Source organism: Cryptomeria japonica, chromosome 3, assembly GCF_030272615.1.
Source record: "Cryptomeria japonica chromosome 3, Sugi_1.0, whole genome shotgun sequence".
Classification (NCBI taxonomy): domain Eukaryota; kingdom Viridiplantae; phylum Streptophyta; class Pinopsida; order Cupressales; family Cupressaceae; genus Cryptomeria; species Cryptomeria japonica.
In genome coordinates, this window is record NC_081407.1 from 182,526,687 (window position 1) to 182,547,226 (window position 20,540).

Sequence of the window (20,540 nt, forward strand, 5' to 3'; positions counted from 1 at the left end):
TAAAAAATAGAAATATCAAGGACTAATCTTAAACTCTTAGCCCCATCATTTCCTACCTTCTAGTTGAGAAGATAGGAAGGCAATGTATGTTGGATTATTGGGGAGATTGTTGGATTTAGTTGATCATTGCTTCTACTAGGATATGTTGTTGTCATTGATGTCAACATATTCCTGTGATCTATTCCAGTGAGTTTGGGAAGATTTTCTGATTTGGTTTTATAGTTTGGTTTTGCTAATCACTATTTTGTAGAATCAGGTATTTCCTTCGGTATATTCCGGTGTGATTAGATCTTGTGTTGAGACTTTGGGATATTGTCTTGGATGATCTTGTGAATCTTCATTTCAGATGGTTTGTGATTAGGTGCTCCACAAGTTATCTTTCCTCATGATAGTTTCTGATTGGTTGTCTTCTTGAGCTTCTAGATGTTGATCGATGAGGATTTAAAAAAGTGGTGTTGGTGCAGTTGTTACAGATGATTCTAATGTGTTTGCTGGTGTTTCCTAGTCATTTCCTATTTGTTTTGGCAATCTGCATTGATTGTTGTGCGATTTTTGGTGATTTTTATGAACCGGTGATGATTTTCGTGATGCAATATTTCTAGTGGTGAAGCATGTTGCAGTTGGTCTTAGCAGGATTTCCGGTGGAAGTGATCATTTGGGAATTTGAATTAGGTCCATGCTATGTAATGTAAATCGTAATATTGGTCCGGTGGTTGATCATTGTATCATGCAATATAATTTTTGTAATTGTAAGTTGAGGTTTAAGGGTTTAGCCGACCTTGTTATCAAGGTTGATGATTTGTATATATAGGTGAGATGCTTATGTAATTTGTGTTTTGGTATTGTGTCTGCATTATCAGAGAGAGATGAATATGTGAACAAGGATATATCATTCAATGAGGTGTTGAGGTGAGTTTGGTGTTGTAGAGAAAATAATTATGCTTAACCAGAACTGCCATCAGGCATTTGTAGATGCTATCATTGAAGTTCATTCTTTCCGGATTGTAGTCCGAATCATATTATAAGTCAGTGAGACTTCCCTGAGGGTTGTAGTTTTTCAGGCAAATATATTTTGAGCAGTGAGATCTAGGCAGTGTGCTTGAATGCATGTGCAGCCCCCATTGCAATATTTTCACATACTATTGTAGAGTATCATCTTACTGTGGGTAGGTTCCCATCGTGGTTTTTCCCTTAACTAGGTTTTCCACATCATAAATCTTGGTGTTGTGTGTTGTGTTGTTAATTTTGTTATCTAAGTATTGCTGTAGTTTATCAGTTCTTGTTTTGAAGTTTAATTTTCTAGATTTGGTGGATTGATTCACCACCCCCTCTCAGTCTTCCTCCTTGATTGATGCTAACAATGTAAACCTTGACTACTTCGTACTAAATTATCAACATGAGAATGTCATATTTTGGACCTTACTGAGTTGCTCTTTATGATAAATGCCCCAGTTTTATAGAATATTGTTAAAATCCAGAAAAGTTGTCCCTGTAGATAAAATACAACTAGAGATATGTTTAAGTAATATAAGGTTTGAACCTTGTGAATCTGGGTAAAACATCAGGTAAATTTTTCACATTATTCTTTAATTTTTTTAAAATTAATCTTATTTATCAGGACTACCTTGTTACACGGTCAAAAATAAGATATACCAGTTCTAATGGTTTTCGAAAGAATACAAAACAATGGAAGAATATTTTTATATTTTCAATTTTATTTATCTGCCTTGATTATCAAAATTGAAGTGTAAGGATGTTTTAAAAATATTTCGAAAGGCATATATGGTAAATCAATTTAACCTCATTTTCTAAATTATAGACAAACATTCAAATTTGCTTCTGTTTCTATTTAGATTAATATTTGTTTGGCTAAAACTTACAGGATAGTCAAATAAAAATAACATATATGCATTTAGGAAATTTAGAATTTAATATTTCAGATTTGTATGATGGTTCTGAAATTTTTTATTCTTATCCCAAACCCTTATGGGTTGTTTTGTAAAGTTGGAAATACTGTAACTGTGTTTTATCTATTTGTAATTTTTTGTTATATTATTTCAATATTTAAAAAAAATGGTTTGCACATTTTAATGAAAACAAAGAGATTTAGTATATATTTATATTGTAATAAAAATATTGACAAATAAATAGAAAATATAAAATATTAAGGTGATAGATAGTATACTCATTGATTACATCACCTACAAAAATTTAACCATTGAATAATCATGATAGATTAGTTCTCCCTACTAATAAGAACTTAATAAAATTAACATGGATATTTATAAAATCTAATTATTGTGATCTATTAAAAATTAATTCATAAAAAAATTGAACAATCACTTATTAATAAAATTTATAACATTCTTGATCTTGTTTAATTAGTTTTTTCTCTTGATGGCTTTCGTGCGGGGGCGTGCAGGAGGCCGAGCTAGGGTTTCGCAACCCTAGCTCGTAGGTGGTTCTGGTGTGGTTTTGTGTGGGGGTGGGAAGTGTAGGGTGTCAGGGGAAGACGGTGGCGGAAGGGGCTGGTAAGGCTCGACTGTGGGTGTGGGGGTGGTCGTAGGGAGGTGGGGAGATTGCGCGGGGGTGCGGTTTTAGCCTGCTGCGGCCGAAGCTATCCCGGGTGACAGGGTATTTTGGCAGGCCTTTCTTCGACGGTGCTAGTGGGGGGAGGTGCCTTGGGTGCCGAGCCTCTGTGGGGTGCGTTTTGGGGTGTGGGCCCTTGGCCATTTTGTCTTTGTTATTTTTTAATTTTTTTGTGCCTCGATGGCGAGTTTGGGTGGGGAAGCCTCGTAGGTTGCTCCAGCCATGGATTTCCATGCTATGGTGGGCTCAAAACCCCCACTTCAAAATGTGAAAACGTTTAACAATAATCTCTTCTCTTCTGATTCGGGATCTGGGAGTGCTGGTAACTCTTGCATGGTGAAGATTAATGGTTGCCTGGAGAGATGCAGTGAGAGGTCGAAATTGATCATCCCTCCTGAGATAGTAGCTGAATACATTGAATTATTTTCAAATCACTCGCTATACTGCAAGTTTTTGGGAATGAGGGTTTCCCTGCAGTTTTTGGAAAACTGGGCGCAGTGGACTTGGGCACCGGAAGGGGAAATGGAGATTATGCTTCTGGCAAATAACTACTTCATGGTTACTTTCAATTGCATGGAGGATCGCAATAGGGTCTTTGAAGGAGGCCCGTATTTTTACAACCAGGTGGTATTATTCATCAAACCTTGGCATGCGAGGTTTAATCCTTCAGAGGAGCTCCCAAATAGGGTTCCAGTGTGGGTTCGGTTACCACGTCTTCCAATGGAATGCTGTCGGGAGGATATGCTACGGATGCTCGCCGCTCTGCTTGGGAGGCCAGTGGGATCCTCATCGCAAACTCTGGGGAGAAAGGTAATGACCTTTGCACATATCTATGTTGAAATAGATCTTAGTAAACCCTTGCCAGATGCTATAGATATGTGTGCAGGCTCTTATTCTTGGGTTCAACGGTTAGATTACGAAACTTTACCATTTCGCTGCCGTCTGTGTCATGAGTATGGTCATTTACAACGTAAGTGTCCTAGATACAAACCGGTGGTGTGACAACCTTAGTAGTCAGAACAAAGCCTTGATAGGGTTGAGAAAGGGAAAGCGGCCATGTCGGCTGTGGTAGAGGGTGCTGATGGTTTTGTCTCATTTAAGACAAAGAACAGGAATAGAGGACAAAAGAGGCCCTTACAAGAGAGACATGAGGAGGATAACTTTAATAGATTTGAGGCCTTGGATGACCTGAGCCATCAGGAAATAAATCCAGGGTTAACCCCTCTAGATCAGGGTGCATCGGGAGGGGTTCCAGAAAGTGTAATGGAGGAATCTACCCAGGCCCTGCTAGTGGCTGGAAGCCAGCAGATGGAGATGGACCAGACAATAAGGGTTCAATTGGGCCTGGCTCCTGGTATTGAGGTGAATTTGGCTGAGGGGGAGGGTTCTCCGATCGCTTTGAAATTGGAACCGGCTGGGGTTAAAAGTAATAAGTCCTTCGTTCACCCGGGTCTACATCAAAAAGATATTAAGAAAAGTGCTTAAGAGAAGAGCTCAAAGGTTGGCAAAAAAAAGGATCTGGATAAGATCAAATTGATGGGGGAGAATCTGGTTGAGTCAAGATCAGTGAAGACTTTGGATTTGCACTTTTCCAACCCTCCTAAATGATTGTGCTCTCATGGAATGTAAGGGGCTTGAACAACAGCCCTAGACAAAAAGCTGTTACGGATTTGATTAGGAATCATTCACCTGATGTCCTTTTCATGCAAGAAACTAAACTTTCAATGGAGAGTATGATGGGTTTCGTGCCAAAGCTATGGGGGCAGGGCGAGTGTCAGTGTGTTGGGGTAGCTGGTTCCTCGGGAGGGGTGGCCTATCTTTGGAACCCTTTAAGGTTCCGCCCTGTCTGGTGGGTTGCCTCCAGATTCTCGTTATCCGAGGTGCTATCTAGTCTTGGGACAGGGGAACTCATCTTATTTTTGAATATATATGCTCCCTTTGATCTTCAGGGTAAGCAAAAATTATGGTCTCATGTTTCTGGTATGCGAAGGTTGGCCCCTTTTCATCCTTGGATTATGGCAGGAGATTTCAATGCCATCCTGGAGTTGAGTGAAAAGAAGGGGGCTATAATGCGGTTGTAACCTTCTTCTTTCCTTTTCCAGGATAATATATCCTTGCTGCAGTTAGTTGATATCAAGCCTAGTAGTGAATTGTTCACTTGGAACAACAGGAGGGTGGGAGAGAATTGGATTGCTAAACGGTTGGATCATTTTCTGGTTTCTTGCTTTTGGATTGGTGGGGGGTGGTCCACAAGTTCTGATATTCTTGAATGGAGAGGGTCATATCACTGGCCCATCAAGCTGTTTTCATCTTCAGCTTGGGTAGCCCATTCGCCCTCCTTCAAATTCCAACTTATGTGGCTTCAGGACCCTTTCTTGCAGGTTTTGGTTGCGGACTGGTGGAGGAAAGGGAGGCTGGCCTTTGGCATTGCCATGTACTCTTTTGCCATTGCCATGTACTCTTTTGCCAAGAAGCTGCAATTTGTTAAGCTTCAGCTTAAACTGTGGAACCAACAAGGTTTTAGGAACATCTTTCATGAGAAGAAAGTTGCACAAATTGTGCTGAATGAGATCACCAGTGAAATTAGAGAGCATGGGTTTTCTGAGGAATTTCTTAGAGAGGAGGACAAGGCTGTCAAGGTGGTAGAGGAATGGGAGCTTAGGGAAGAAATATATTGGAAGCAAAGAGCTCATATTGATTGGCTAAAGGAGGGGGACAAGAACACTACTTTCTTCTTCAACTCTGTGAAGGCAAGGAGACACAGAAATTCCATTCCTGTTCTGGTTAATGATAGAGGTGAGCAGTGCTTATCCTTGCAGGAGATGTCTAGGGAGTCTCTTCAATTTTTCTAGTCCCTCTTTAGGGAGGACTCTCAGGGGGAAACATTGGAGGAGAATCTAGTTCTGGCTTGCATCCCTTCTATGGTCTCGAGGGAGATGAATGAACAACTTTTGTGTCCCATTTTGATGGAAGAACTTGAGAGGATTGTCTTCCACATGAGGAAAGGAAAGGCTCCTGGACCAGATGGGTTCTAGGTTGAATTCTTTCAAGAGTTCTAGGATATTATTAAGCTAGATTTATTGGAAGTGGTCCAGGAGTCCCAGAGGAATAAGAAGATGCTTAGGGCATTAAATGCGACCTTCATTTATCTAATCCCCAAGTGTGAAGGGGCTGATCGGTTAGGCCAGTTCTGCCCTATCTCTCTCTGCAATGTGATTTATAAGATCATCTCTAAGCTGATAGAGGATAGATTGAAGAAGTGCCCGGGGAATGTTATTTCTGAGGAGCAGAGTGGGTTTTTGGAAGGGCGCCAAATTCTGGATGGGGTGGTCATTGCTACAGAGACCATTCATTCTATGTCAACCTCTAAGGAAAAAGCTATGTTTATCAAGCTAGATATGGCTAAGGCGTACGATAGAGTTAGGTGGTCCTTTCTTCAAAAGATCCTTAGGGCTTTTGGCTTTACTGATGAGTGGATCCACTGGGTTATGAGTTGTGTTACGTCCACCTCTTTCTTTGTGCTTATCAATGGGGACCATACTGAGCTATTTGGTGCTTCTAGGGGTCTCCGGTAGGGGGATCCCCTCTCCCCTTATTTATTCATTCTTCTTGCTGAGGGTCTGGGGAGGCTGATTAAGCATAATGTGGGCCTGGGTACTATTCAAGGTTGGAGAAGGGGTAATGACTTGCAGTTTGTGGATGATACAACCCTTATGGGGCTAGCTTGGATCAACAAAGCTACTAATTTTCATAAGGTCCTGGATGTTTATCTTGTGACTTCTGACTAGTTGATCAATGAGGATAAATCTTATATCCTCTTTTTCAACACTCCTGATTCTATTCAAAGGAGGATTGCTCTTATCTTGAGATTCCAAGTTGGCTCCCTGCCCTTGACTTATTTGGGTATTCCTATTTCTCCTAGCAACCCTCCTAGGGAGTCGTGGCAGGGGATCTTGGATAAATTCTACTCGAAGGTTTATCACTAGACTCATAGATGGTTATCCTTTGTGGGGAGGGTTCAACTGATCCAACCGGTGGTTCAGGCTCTTCCGATCTATCGATGTATGCTTCAGGTGGCTCCTAAGTGGTTCTTGAAGGGTTTGGACATTCTGGCTAGGCAATTCTTATGGGCAGGTAATCTCTCCTCTTCCAAATGGAGTCTATTCAATTAGGACCTGGTGTGTAGCCCGAAGCAGTCAGGGGGGCTTGGGTTAAGGCAATCTATTCTTTTTGGGGAAGCACTTGTAGCTGAATTGTACTGGAGGTGGTGTGTTGAGCAGGATCGAGGTTGGGCCAGGATTTTGGCCAATAAATATATGCAGAGGATCTCAATGGAGGAAATCCCTAGATATCCACTTGAAGGAAAGGGCTCATCGATCTGGTACACTCTCAAGAGGGGGGCTTCTCTCATTATGGCAGAGATTTTTTGGATTTGCAGAAGGGGGGAAGAGGTCCTTTTTTGGAATGATTCTTGGGATGGATACCCTCCCATCCTTGATTAGTTTCCTAACCTTGGAAACCTAGGCCAGATGTTTTTGGAAGCGGGATGGTCAAGGGTTTGTGACTTCAAGGTTGTCTATAGGTGCGGTCGATTGGATTTAGAGTGGTGGAAAACTCCTAATGAATGACCGGTTTTTGGAATGGAGGAAGAGTGTGCTGAGTTGCAGGGAATTTTGGCGAATAGACATTGTAGCTCCCTTAAGGGTAGGGATGGGCTTGCTTGGTCTCCAAATCCTAAGGGCATTTTTTCTGTGGCTAGTGGTTACTGGGAATTGTTGAGCCGAAGACTTGAGGGAAGAGAAGTGAACTGGTGGAAAGAAGTGTGGAATAATTCTTCTTGGCCGAAGTGTAATTGCTTTGCTTGGACTTTGGCTTGGAATAGATGCCTAACTTGGGACAATATCTGCAAGCGGGGATTCTTGGGGCCTTCTATTTGTGTTTTGTGTGGTAATGAAGAGGAAGATTCCTCACACCTGTTCTTCAGATGCCCCTTCTCTATGCTTATCTAGCACTATTGGTGGGGGGTGTGGAAGCTGTTGTTCACCAAAAGTGATAACCCAAGTATACCTGCAATTAATCTATGAAGTAGCCAATTCAATTTGCGAAGAACCTCAGGGCTTGGACAACATGACAAGGATATGAATCCTTCTACTCTTCAGGCTCTGCAAAACCTAGGTGGGTATACCTTTGATGCATTTAATCAGATCTATTGCACACAAGACTGCATCAATCAAAAGCAGATGGATCATTTCACAAGCTCACCAAATCTAGAAACACACTACAAATTGGCTAGATATGTATAAATCATAAATGAAAATAGAGCTTGGAATGAGAAGAACACACCCCTAAACATAAAGGGAAATAGATTTGTCTTTTAAAATATATATCTGAAACCATCCCCAAATCTGTCAAAGACTAGTGCCTTGTTCATTGGGCAACAGAGTCACACACACAGAACTACAAAATGTCAATCACAGCTCCAAATTGGTTTTCCTTACAAAATATCCCTGCACTAATACCTTATACTAATGCATTACTCAATCCATTCATAAAATTATCAGATCTGGGACACATTCCATTGTTTATAACTGATTATAGAATTTAAATTCTTCATTGAAGAATGCCTACACACAATCATACAATCTCCTTGAGATGACAAATTATAAGCCTCCTTGAGGATTCAATTCATAACAATGAAATGCATACACAGAGACAATATCATGAGAAATTTACTCATGCCTCACACAAGTAAGACCTGCAAATGGAAAATAATCTGTCATTCTGCAATGTAGCCTCTATAGATTGAACAAATTCATAGAACTTTACAGGTTTGGGTCAAGAAATTCAGAAAATGGAAGCCATGAAAGTTGGAGCACTTCCTCCAAAATTTTGGAACACTTACAAAATGAGAAGAATTGGGAACAAGAAGGAGAGGGAACCAAATCAAATTTGCAACTGAATTTGCCAAGTATCTTTTGGCTAATTGAATTTCACTCCCGTGGAAATTGCTCTTGAAATATCCCACATTTGTCAAAATTAACTACTTGACCGGATTCCTCATTCTGAGAGCTTTCCGATGATATATAACACTTCATATTTTGGCCAAAAATGAGACCCTAGGCGAATTAATCCTCAACATGTGCACATCATTTAAATTTTTTGAATTTTAATATAGTTTAAACTATATCTTTTACTGATTTTAATTTTGATTTTTGCTCCCATTTGGTCCTGACACCTTGCCACGTGGCGGGATCTGATTGGTTGATGGGGTCTACTAGGTGCCACCTGGGATGACACCTCGTCACTCTGCCACGTGTCCGCTTGCTTGTCGTCCACGTCATCGCCACCTCATCGGGACCCACCTGCTGGACCTACCACTTGTGCGCCACCTGGCTTTCGCCATTTCGCAGGGATTTATTGAGCATGCATCTTCACTCCAAGAAACCGCGTAGGCCGTCGATCTCCATCAAACTTGCCCACTCTTTAACCTTCTGCATTTTTGCCATTTTCGCCATTTCGCGTTTCGTTGGGCTTAACTGGCGAGAAACTTTTCTTTGTGAAACTGCGCGGACCGTCCGATCTCCCAAAACATGCATGACCTTTACCTTTTTCACCATTTTGCAGGGTGTAACTTGCATGCATCTTCGGCCCGCGAAATCACACGCTTCGTCGGATCATCTCGGACCGGCTCACCGATTAAGCCGACCTTTCTCTGCAAAATTCACCTGTTTGCCTCGAGATCTGTACGTGTGTGGGGTCCACCTAGTCACCGCTCAGTCACCTCCTCTATCGCCTTGGGATTGGTGCCTGTGCATGGGCCCACCTTGGGCACCCAAAGACACCGTCCGTCAAAAGCCTAGAGGCTTTGACATATTAGATGAGTGTGTTCTTGCATATAAATATCAAAATGGTCCACTCCCCAGCCAATGTGGGATATATGCATTTTCCTTGGAATAGACATCTGAAGGTATTACCTGAGTGTTTTATGAGAGCTTTGTAATTGCTGGAGTTTATAATGCACCTTGCTTCATACCAAATGCAGAGAGATTGCCACCAGGGTCAAGTTTGTATTTTCCATATACATTAATTTGTTATCAGACTTCTTTCTAATCTGGCCAACAGAGGGGCTCAGAGCCACATGTGTTGTCTGTTCTCTTAAACCTTTCGAAGTCTAGTCCCACCCTGCCTGCAGCCTTTTCTAACATAGCTATAAGGCTAGAAAGAAAAACTAGAGTCTGTGTGTAAATAAAAGAACCTCCATATCCTTCCCAGGCATCATTTCGGCCTCGATAGTATACAAATATGTAATCATCTGGTTTATTTTCTATCTTGGATGAAAGTATGTACCAGTCATCCTGATAATGAAGGTACTCGTTATCATGATTATAGAGCACTCTAGGCTGAGACGGATCTTGCACAAATCTCTGAACAATAGAATGAGTGAAGAAACCACCATCAGGGGTCGATATTCGCCATGACAACTTTCCAGTGAGGTTATTCGATGCTGGATAAAATTCATGAACTTGGCAATCAAATGTATCAAATGTTGGATTCAAACCACTACTAATGTACCACTTGCCACTCAAATCTTTTCCGGGATAATGCACATTCATCGAATTGATCTACTACACTATTCTAAAATAGATTTCCACTGTGAATCTTGTATTCTGTCTCAATTGGATGATTGTTACATGTTTGGAGGCAAGCAACATTTGCTGCACGTGTAGGGTCTGCAACGCACCTGGCCAATTCCACCCTGCACTCTTTCAACAAACACGTACATGTCTTCAATGCATCAGTAACATAAGCAGGCGGATTAAACAAAAGAATCCATGAAAGCAAGATTGTTGCCACTGTGGTTTGTGGACTGGTATTACAATCCACATCATTCCATAGATCTAACAACCATTGCTTTTGCGTGAGAATTTCAACCCCCTTTTCACTTGCCACGTGGGGGAGGGAGTTACTTTCGAACGCATTATGCTTGAAATCTTCACTTTGAAATGCCCCTTTTCAATAGACCTGCCAAAACACAGGGTAGCACTCTAAAATGTAGAATTGAAGAATCCGCAATGATTACCACTGTAATATGGATAAAGTGAAAGTGACTCTTGTCAATGCTGTAGGCCCTAGACTTTTCAAACGTCTCTTTGCTCACCACTCCATGTATTTGGCTGCAATCGGTCATAACTATGTGGCAATGGAGTTGTAAAGGCCATCAAAGATGGAAGATGATGGAAGACACCAGCCATAAACTCTGTTCTTGCCATCCTTCCATCAACTTAAATGTACCTGGCAACCAGAACCAATATCCATCGGGAAATAGTTGGGAAAGAAAGTTGCACATAGAGACTTTTTGGTTGCCATTGCCCTTACAGATTCTCATAGGAAGACTAAAATGTCAGGAAAACATACACAGGAAGAATGCCCCAATTCTACTTCAAATTGACCATCTCCTGCCTCTGCGTGTAGCTTCTCTACAGAAATATGCATGCTTTGAAGAGCTTTAAGAACTTCTAACAAAACAAGTGATGCACCATCAAAGGCTGCAGCTGAGCAGTACAATGTGGAATCAATTGCAATCCAATTGTTATTATCTTCCCTTCTTAGGAGATAATATTCGCTCTCAAAATCAGTACTTACAACCAAACCAAATTCTTCTTCCAATTTAGTTGCAATTCTTCTCAAAGTTGTCCTTGGACAACAGTCCCAAGGTTGGTCGGGTGTTGAATGCATATCGACCAATACCATTTTCTTTTGGTCGGACCAGGGGATACAACACAGTGTTGATATACCAGGCGTTAGTCGGATCTCACCCATAGTAGTCAGATGGGAACCTTGAGCAGTGCTATCTGTAAATGAAGTCATATACTAAGAACAATTTTGCTATAAAAATAATGCATGGGCCTGAGCCAGGTCGGGTCCCAAAGTGGGCTCGACTAATTTTTTTTTCGTTTTCAGACAACTGACCACTAAAATGCTTCAGGAGCCTTACCCATACCTCTGGAAATGATCGACATCATTTTTGGATCATGAGAATGCATTTTACAACTTTCATGCACTTACGTCACATATTCACATTTAATTGCGAAGACGTATTTGTCAAGCCGGTTAAAACACCTTTCTGGAGCTCGCCATCTGACAGGCATGTACTCTGATATGCAAGCATGAAATCTACCAAACGATTTCTCAAGATGAGTCTCGAGCGAAGAGATATTAATCGGCAAAAATGACAAACTGGCTTTGTCGACACTGCGGACCTGATGAAGTCAATGTCCTGACAACACATGACGCCTTTCTCAAAAATATCAAACGACATCCGTAGGCCCTCAAATTTGAAACATAGGGACCTTGAAGTACATATTAAAACTTGGAAATCTCAGTTCAATCACAAGACTGATAGGATGCAAATGGTGCACTCACAAAAATGGCTACATTAACTGATACGGCACTGAAAGTACAGATAACTGAAAATGATAGCTAAATGAACCCTTTTGAAAACCAATCAAACGGATTGACAGAGGCGTGAAATTTGAAACGTAGCTCATCATTTATACTAACATTATCCTGGAACAAAAATTATGGCATGACGCTTACTGAGGCAACTTTTACACTTATGCGAAACAGGGCTCCGACTAGCTGTCAAAACAGGGACTTGCCAAAACACACAAACTACAAATGGATTTGGCTATGAAAATTGAGCAAATGGATTTGTTAGGACTTGAAATTTTGCAGACTGACTCACATTTATGCATAGAATTGAATCCACTTTTAATTTTTTCATGACGATCGACAGGGCAAAAGATGTAATCGCTCAAATTAGGCTACTCAATAAAATCTGCATTTGTGCCTAAAATGCACTTTCAGCTCACCCCTCAAAATGGGTACCTCATAAACTTATCCAAATTGAATTTTGAAAGTTGTACATCACTGAATAGGCCAAATGAAAGGTGTGGGACATGAATCCTGAGCCTTACCCTCTTAAAATCAACTGGCTCCATTTTACCCCCTTGCTAACTAGGCCATTCAAATTGACTTATTCGGAGATGTAAAGCAAAAATTTGAAGTGGGCCTCAAAACTTGACTCAATTTTAATGATTCCCAACAGTGGCTCTGACTGGGGATGGTTGATTGCAAGATCAACACAAGAACATAGAATCGATGGTTAAGCAAACCACCCAAAAATGGATCACTTTTCTCTTCTCATCTCATTTCAAAAAATAGGGCTTCCTTATTCTACGCAAACAGCAGGGCACTTTATTTGAAAACCACACAATTGAAGCAAAGCAACTATACAAAAGATACAAACAAACTTATAACTGATCATAAGCTGCTTAAACAATCTTAACATTTACCTCTGTAAAAAATCTGATTCTCATCACTTGATACCATAATCCAAACAAAGGCACCTTCCAATAACAACTGAGCATAATCATTATAATCAGACCTTACCGTCATACTACTGAAACAGCTAGTGTGCATACCTTTGGTCTGATTTTGAACTTTGTGATCACACACTACTTCAACAAAACTAAAACCATGAGACAACTCACCATAAAGGCTTTCCCACAAGCTGCCATACACTTCACGATCCCACTCAGCTCTATCATTTGCAAGGACATCATCATGCTGAACTTGAAAAATAAAACACTCATTTTCAACATTGCAATTCCTATCAACACATACCTTATTATCATTTAAATCAATAGAATGAGGGGCATTACTAATCAACTGATGCAAACAAGGAACATGAACATTACAATCTGGATGTGATACTTCACTATGCTGATCACACCTCATACTATCCTTGCTTATCAAACTCAAAACCTCCGGATTCTCAACATCCCAATCGTGGAAAAGAATGCATACCTCAAGCTGAAGCAAATCCTCAGCTAACTCTTTCTCTTTCAGGCTTACATCCACCTGAAACACATTCATTTGTGGTTTTAAATGATCATCACACAACCCATGCCTCTTACCTGCATCATGAAATAATTTTTCACAACCTATGCTATTGCTGTTCGGAATTTCATCAGTATTATGGACTGGTTTACCATTTACAACATTTGGCTGATCTGTTATTTCTTCATACAAAGGGTTAGAAACAAAATGAATAATCCCCTTATGAACATTATGACACTGAAGTGGCTGGTCTGTATCTACATCAACATTGAATAAAGCATTAGTAAAATTGCTAAAGACACCATCCATCTGATCATCATAATCATCTTCATCAAGCAAAAGAAGAAATTGACACTTGGCTGGAACAATCCTCAGTGTTCCATGTTTCACATTCATGAAATTTTATCCTATGACCATCATTCTGAAAATCAAGATAATCATACTTATATTGCCACAACTGATCTTCTTTACCAATAGAACACTTGTCATCAGCCAAAGAACAAAGATGAATATCGCTGCTATCTACTTCATCTGATAAGTTTTCAACATGTTCACTAAAATTTTCTGTCATAAAACCATCTGTTAGATCAACATGTTGTTCATCAAGTATACAAGCATTCAATTCACAGTCCTTTTCTGAAGAATCCTCTTTACCATATTACAGAAGGTCTTCATTAACAGCTCTAAGGCTCTCCAACATTTGAACCTTCTTTTCCACAACTTCAAGAGCTTTCCTAAGTTCAACAATCTTTTGAAATTGTATTACACTTTGCTGTTCCATGTGAGATTCCGTAGAAATTTGTCCATTCGTGTGTGCTATATTTTCATTGCAATCATGTGTACCATTGAGATTTTCTAAATTAACCTCATGCATAACTTTCAAGATAGAAAGATCATCAACATGATTACAATAAGTGAAATCTGAAAATACATTTACTTCATCCTCAACACAAGTGACATTATCAATGTTTGAATGAGGATTAACTATTGTTTGTACTAAACAATTCTGATTTTCATCATATTGCACACTTTCACTTGCACAAACAACAACACTTGGTAATCCCTCTGTATTTGGTATTTCAACATCAAATACATCAACAACATGTAAAGATTGATGGTCATCACCATCATTATTTTCATTAATGTTATCCTAGAGAAATGCATGATTCACTTGGTAATTGGTAGTCACATAGTCAGCATAACCGACATACAAATCAAATGGTACATACCCCTTGTATATATCTATCTCTGTGTCAACATTTTCACAACACTTCCCATTGATTATTCCATCATTACTGTGAGAGACAACCGACATTAACAACAGAGGTTCTTGACTCTCATTTAAATCTAAAACACATGCATCAATAAAACCATTTGGAACTGCAAAGCTTGATGCACCTAGACACATAATGATTTGCTGAGTCTCACATGGTATTTCACCATTGAAGGTGCTTTGATAAGAAACAACAACAGACATGAATCTCTTCGAGATTCCAAACTTCAAGTTATTTTCCATGTCCCTAGCTGTGTTAAAAGCTTCATACAAGGTTTTGGGTTCTTTGTTTCTCAATAGGAAACCCATCTTCTCATCAAATGCACTCATGTAAACATCCAGACATACTTTATCATCAAGTTTATACTTTCTGGAAATTTTGGACAAAGCTTGTGAAAATCTGATATTAAATGTTGGTACCAATTCATCTTCCCTGATTTGTATATAAGTGAACTCTTTCAGCAAGTCGGAATCACTCACCTTCTCATCGAATTGATCCATGAAATCTGAAACCAATTCTTCCCATGAAGTAATAGAATTCACTGGCAAGAAAGAGAACCAATCTCTTGCATCCTCTTTCAATGACTGAATAAACAATTTCATGCATACATCTTCTTGGCAAATTTTGAATTCTCCTACCAAATCTGAAAATCTTTTAACATGTTGACATGCTGATTCTAATTTCTTCCCACTGAAAATTGGCAAATACTTTCTAATTTCTGTGAGTATGGGATTTGGGTAACCCAGAATATCTCTAAAATTCAGAGCAGCATAATGGTTCATGATGAAACTTCTCCTATTATACGGTTGTGACACTTCACCAAGCATGGCTCTATGTGGAAATACACAAGGTTGAAAAACTTCACTATTCATTTCTTCCTACTTCCACAAATAATTATACAACCTTGTGTTGAATGATAAAACACTTCAAGCACATATCCTTATCTGAATCTATTCATAACATTTCTTGACACAGATCTTTTCCTAAATTTGCATACTATGGAAATCATAAACACTGGATATTTCAGCAGAATAGATATGCAAACTAGTTTATGATTCCTATCTTTCCCTCTTTACTAGTGCTATTCACTAAATGGGAAAATGACATTGCACATTCTAATTTTCAGAACAAATATCTTTGCATTTGAAACCTCTGAAAAATACCTGGAGATTTGCAGCTGTAAAACTTGTAGACTTGGAGATTTACTTCACACTTTAGCACTGTCTTTTACATCAGAGTCACCACCTCTTGCATAGAGGATATTTTGAACAATAGAACCATTCAATCACAAATTTAAATCTCTTTACTCCTTTGATCTCGCTGCAATCAACACTCTTCCAGGCTATTTAACACTGGTATGAACCACAGAGTCGCCACCCAATAAAGAATTTGGAAAAAATTCACACATAGCTGAAAGAACTTCTTACAAATTTTCAACAATGCATTCACTGTTACTCCTTCATAAAATATGATATGAAATACATATCATTCTACAAATCTAGAACAAGGAGCATTTTATTCACCATAAAACCACTTTCAAAACTCTGTGCATACCCAATGGATAGACTAACTGGATGAATTTTGGCAATTTCCATTCTCATTCTCCAACAGAGTTGCCATTTTTGTTGTTCACCAAAAGTGATAACCCAAGTACACCTGCAATTAATCTATGAAGTAGCCAATTCAATTTGTGAAGAACCTCAGGGCCTGGACAACATGACAAGGATATGAATCCTTCTACTCTTCAGGCTCTGCAAAACCTAGGTGGGTATACCTTTGATGCATTTAATCAGATCTATTACACACAAGACTGCATCAATCACAAGCAGATGGATCATTTCACAAGCTCACCAAATCTAGAAACACACTACGGATTGGTTAGATCTATATAAATCATAAATGAAAACAGAGCTTGGAATGAGAAGAACACACCCCTAAACATAAAGGGAAATAGATTTGTCTTTTAAAATATATATTTGAAACCATCCCCTAATCTGTCAAAGACTAGTGCCTTGTTCATTGGGCAACAAAGTCACACACATAGAACTACAAAATGTTAATCACAGCTGCAAATTGGTTTTCCTTACAAAATATCCCTGCACTAACACCTTATACTAATGCATTACTCAATCCATTCATAAAATTATTAGATCTGGGACACATTCCATTGTTTATAACTAATTATAGAATTTAAATTCTTCATTGAAGAATGCCTACAAACAATCATACAATCTCCTTGAGATGACAAATTACAAGCCTCCTTGAGGATTCAATTAATAACAATGAAATGCATACACAGAGACAATATCATGGGAAATTTACTCATGCCTCACACAAGTAAGACCTGCAAATGGAAAACAATCTGTCATCCTGCAATGTAGCCTCTATACCCTGAACAAATTCATAGAACTTTACAGGTTTGGGTCAAGAAATTCAAAAAATGGAAGCCATGAAAGTTGGAGCACTTCTTCCAAAATTTTGGAACACTTACAAAATGAGAAGAATTGGGAACAAGAAGGAGAGGGAACCAAATCAAATCTGCAACTGAATTTGCCAAGTATCTCCTCTCTAAATGAATTTCACTCCCATGGAAACTGCTCTTGAAATATCCTACATTTGTCAAAATTAACTGCCTGACCAGATTCCTCATTCCGAGAGCTTTCGAGCGATATATAACACTTCATATTTTGGCAAAAAATGAGACCTTGGGCAAATTAATCATCAACATGTGCACATCATTTAAATTTTTTGAATTTTAATATAGTTTAAACTATATCTTTTGCTGATTTTAATTTTGATTTTTGCTCCCATTTGGTCCTGACGCCTTGCCACGTGGCGGGATCTGATTGGTCGATGGGGTCTACTAGGCACCACCTGGGATGACACCTTGTCACTCTGCCACGTGTCCACTTGCTTGTCATCCACATCATCGCCACCTCATCGGAACCCACCTACCGGACCGCTGACTGGACTTGCCACTTGTGTGCCACCTGGCTTTCGCCATTTTGCAGGGCTTTATCCGGCATGCATATTCACTCCACGAAACCGTGCAGGCCATCGATCTCCATAAAACTTGTTCACTCTTTAACCTGCTGCATTTTTGCCATTTTCACCATTTCGCGTTTTTTGGGCTTAACTGGCGAGCAACTTTCCTTCGCGAAACCACATGGATCGTTTGATCTCCCAAAACATGCACGACCTTTACCTTTTTCGCCATTTTGCAGGGTGTAACTCGCATGCATCTTTGGCCCGCGAAATCACGCGCTTCGTCGGATCATCTCAGACCTGCTCACCGGTTAAGCCGACCTTTCTCTGCAAAATTCACTTGTTTGCCTCAGGATCCGTGCCTGCATGGGGTCCACCTGGTCACCGCTCAGTCACCTCCTCCATTGCTTTGGGATCTATGCCCACACGTGGGCCCACCTTGGGCACCCAATGGCACCGTCCGTCAAAAGCCCAAAGGCTTTGACATATTAGATGAGTGTGTTCTTGCATATAAATATCAAAATTGTCCACTCCCCAGCCAATGTGGGATATATGCATTTTCCTTGGAATAGACATCTGAAGGTTTTACCTGAGTGTTTTATGTGAGCTTTGCATTTGCTAGAGTTTATAATGCACCTTGCTTCATACCAAACACGGAGAGATTGCCACCAGGGTCAAGTTTGTATTTTCCATATACATTAATTTGTTATCAGACTTCTTTCTAATCTGGCCAACAGAGGGGCTCAGGGCCACATGTGTTGTCTGTTCTCTTAAACCTTTCGAAGTCCAGTCCCACCCTTCCTACAACCTTTTCTAACTTAGGTATAAGGCTGGAAAGAAAAACTGGAGTCCGCGTGTAAATAACAGAACCTCCATATCCTTCCCAGGCATCATTTCGGCCTCGATAGTATACAAATATGTAATCATCTGGTTTATTTTCTATCTTGGATGAAAGTATGTACCAGTCATCCTGATAATGAAGGTACTCATTATCATGATTATAGAGCACTCCAGGCTGAGACAGATCTTGCACAAATCTCTGAACAATAGAATGAGTGAAGAAACCACCATCAGGGGTCGATATTCGCCATGACAACTTTCTAGTGAGGTTATTAGATGCCGGATAAAATTCATGAACTTGGCAATCAAATGTATCAAATGTTGGATTCAAACCACTACCAATGTACCACTTGCCACTGAAATCTTTTCCGGGATAATGCACATTCATCGAATTGATCTACTACACTATTCTAAAATAGATTTCCACTGTGAATCTGGCATTCTGTCTCAATTGGATGATTGTTACACGTTTGGAGGCAAGCAACATTTGCTGCATGTGTAGGGTCTGCAACGCACCTGGCCAATTCCAGCTTGTACTCTTTCAACAAACATGTACATGTCTTCAATGCATCAGTAACATAAGCAGGTGGATTAAACAAAAGAATCCATTAAAGGAAGATCGTTGCCACTGTGGTTTGTGGACTGGTATTACAATCCACATCATTCCATAGATCTAACAGCCATTGCTTTTACGTGAGAATTTCAACCCCCTTTTCACTTGCCACGTGGGGGAGGGAGTTACTTTCGAACGCATTATGCTTGAAATCTTCACTTTGAAATGCCCCTTTTCAATAGACCTGCCAAAACACAGGGTAGCACTCTAAAACGTAGAATTGAAGAATCCGCAATGATTACCACTGTAATATGGATAAAGTGAAAGTGACTCTTGTCAATGCTGTAGGCCCTAGACTTTTCAAACGTCTCTTTGCTCACCACTCCATGTATTTGGCTGCAATCGGTCATAACTATGTGGCAATGGAGTTGTAAAGGCCATCAAAGATGGAAGATGATGGAAGACACCAGCCATAAACTCTGTTCTTGCCATCCTTTTATAAACTTAAATGTACCTGGCAATCAGGAAATACTTTGGAAATAAAGCTGCACATAGAGACCTTTTGGTTGCCATTGCCCTTACAGATTCTCGTAGGAAGACTAAAATGTCAGCAACACATACACAAGAAGAATACCCCAATACTACTTCAAATTGACCATCTCCTGCCTCTGTGTGTAGCTTCTCTACAAAAATATGCATGCTTTGAAGAGCTTTAAGAACTTCTAACAAAACAAGTGATGCACCATCAAAGGCTGCAGCTGAGCAGTACAATGTGGAATCAATTGCAATCCAATTGTTATTATCTTCCCTTCTTAGGAGATAATATTCTCTCTCAAAATCAGTACTTACAACCAAACCAAATTCTTCTTCCAATTTAGTTGCAATTCTTCTCAAAGTTGTCCTTGGATAATAGTCCCAAGGTTGGTCGGGTGTTGAATGCATATCAACCAATACCATTTTCTCTTGGTTAGACCAGGGGATACAACAGAGTGTTGATATACCAGGCATTAGTCAGATCTCACCCATAGTAGTCAGATGGGAACCTTGAGGAGGGCTATCTGTAAATGAAGTCATTTACTAAGAACAATTTTGCTGTAAAAATAATGCACAGGCCTGAGCCAGGTTGGGCCCCAAAGTGGGCTCGACTAAATTTTTTTTTGTTTTCATACAACTGACCACTAAAATGCTTCAGGAACCTTACCTTTACCTCTGGAAATGATCGGCATCATTTTTGGATCATCAGACTGCATTTTACAACTTTCATGCACTTACGTCACATATTCGCATTTAATCGCGAAGACGTATTTTTCAAGCCGGTTAAAACACCTTTTTGGAGCTCGCCATCTGACAGGCGTGTACTCTGATATGAAAGCATGAAATCTACCAAATGGTTTCTC

At 39.8% G+C, this 20,540-nt stretch overlaps 2 pseudogenes; both read right to left on the reverse strand.

Moving 5' to 3' along the window:
* Positions 1–9,695: 9,695 nt before the first annotated feature.
* LOC131037341 (violaxanthin de-epoxidase, chloroplastic-like) lies at positions 9,696–13,211 on the reverse strand (annotated as a pseudogene).
* Positions 13,212–18,448: 5,237 nt separating this feature from the next.
* On the reverse strand, positions 18,449–20,100 carry LOC131037340 (violaxanthin de-epoxidase, chloroplastic-like; annotated as a pseudogene).
* Positions 20,101–20,540: the final 440 nt, after the last annotated feature.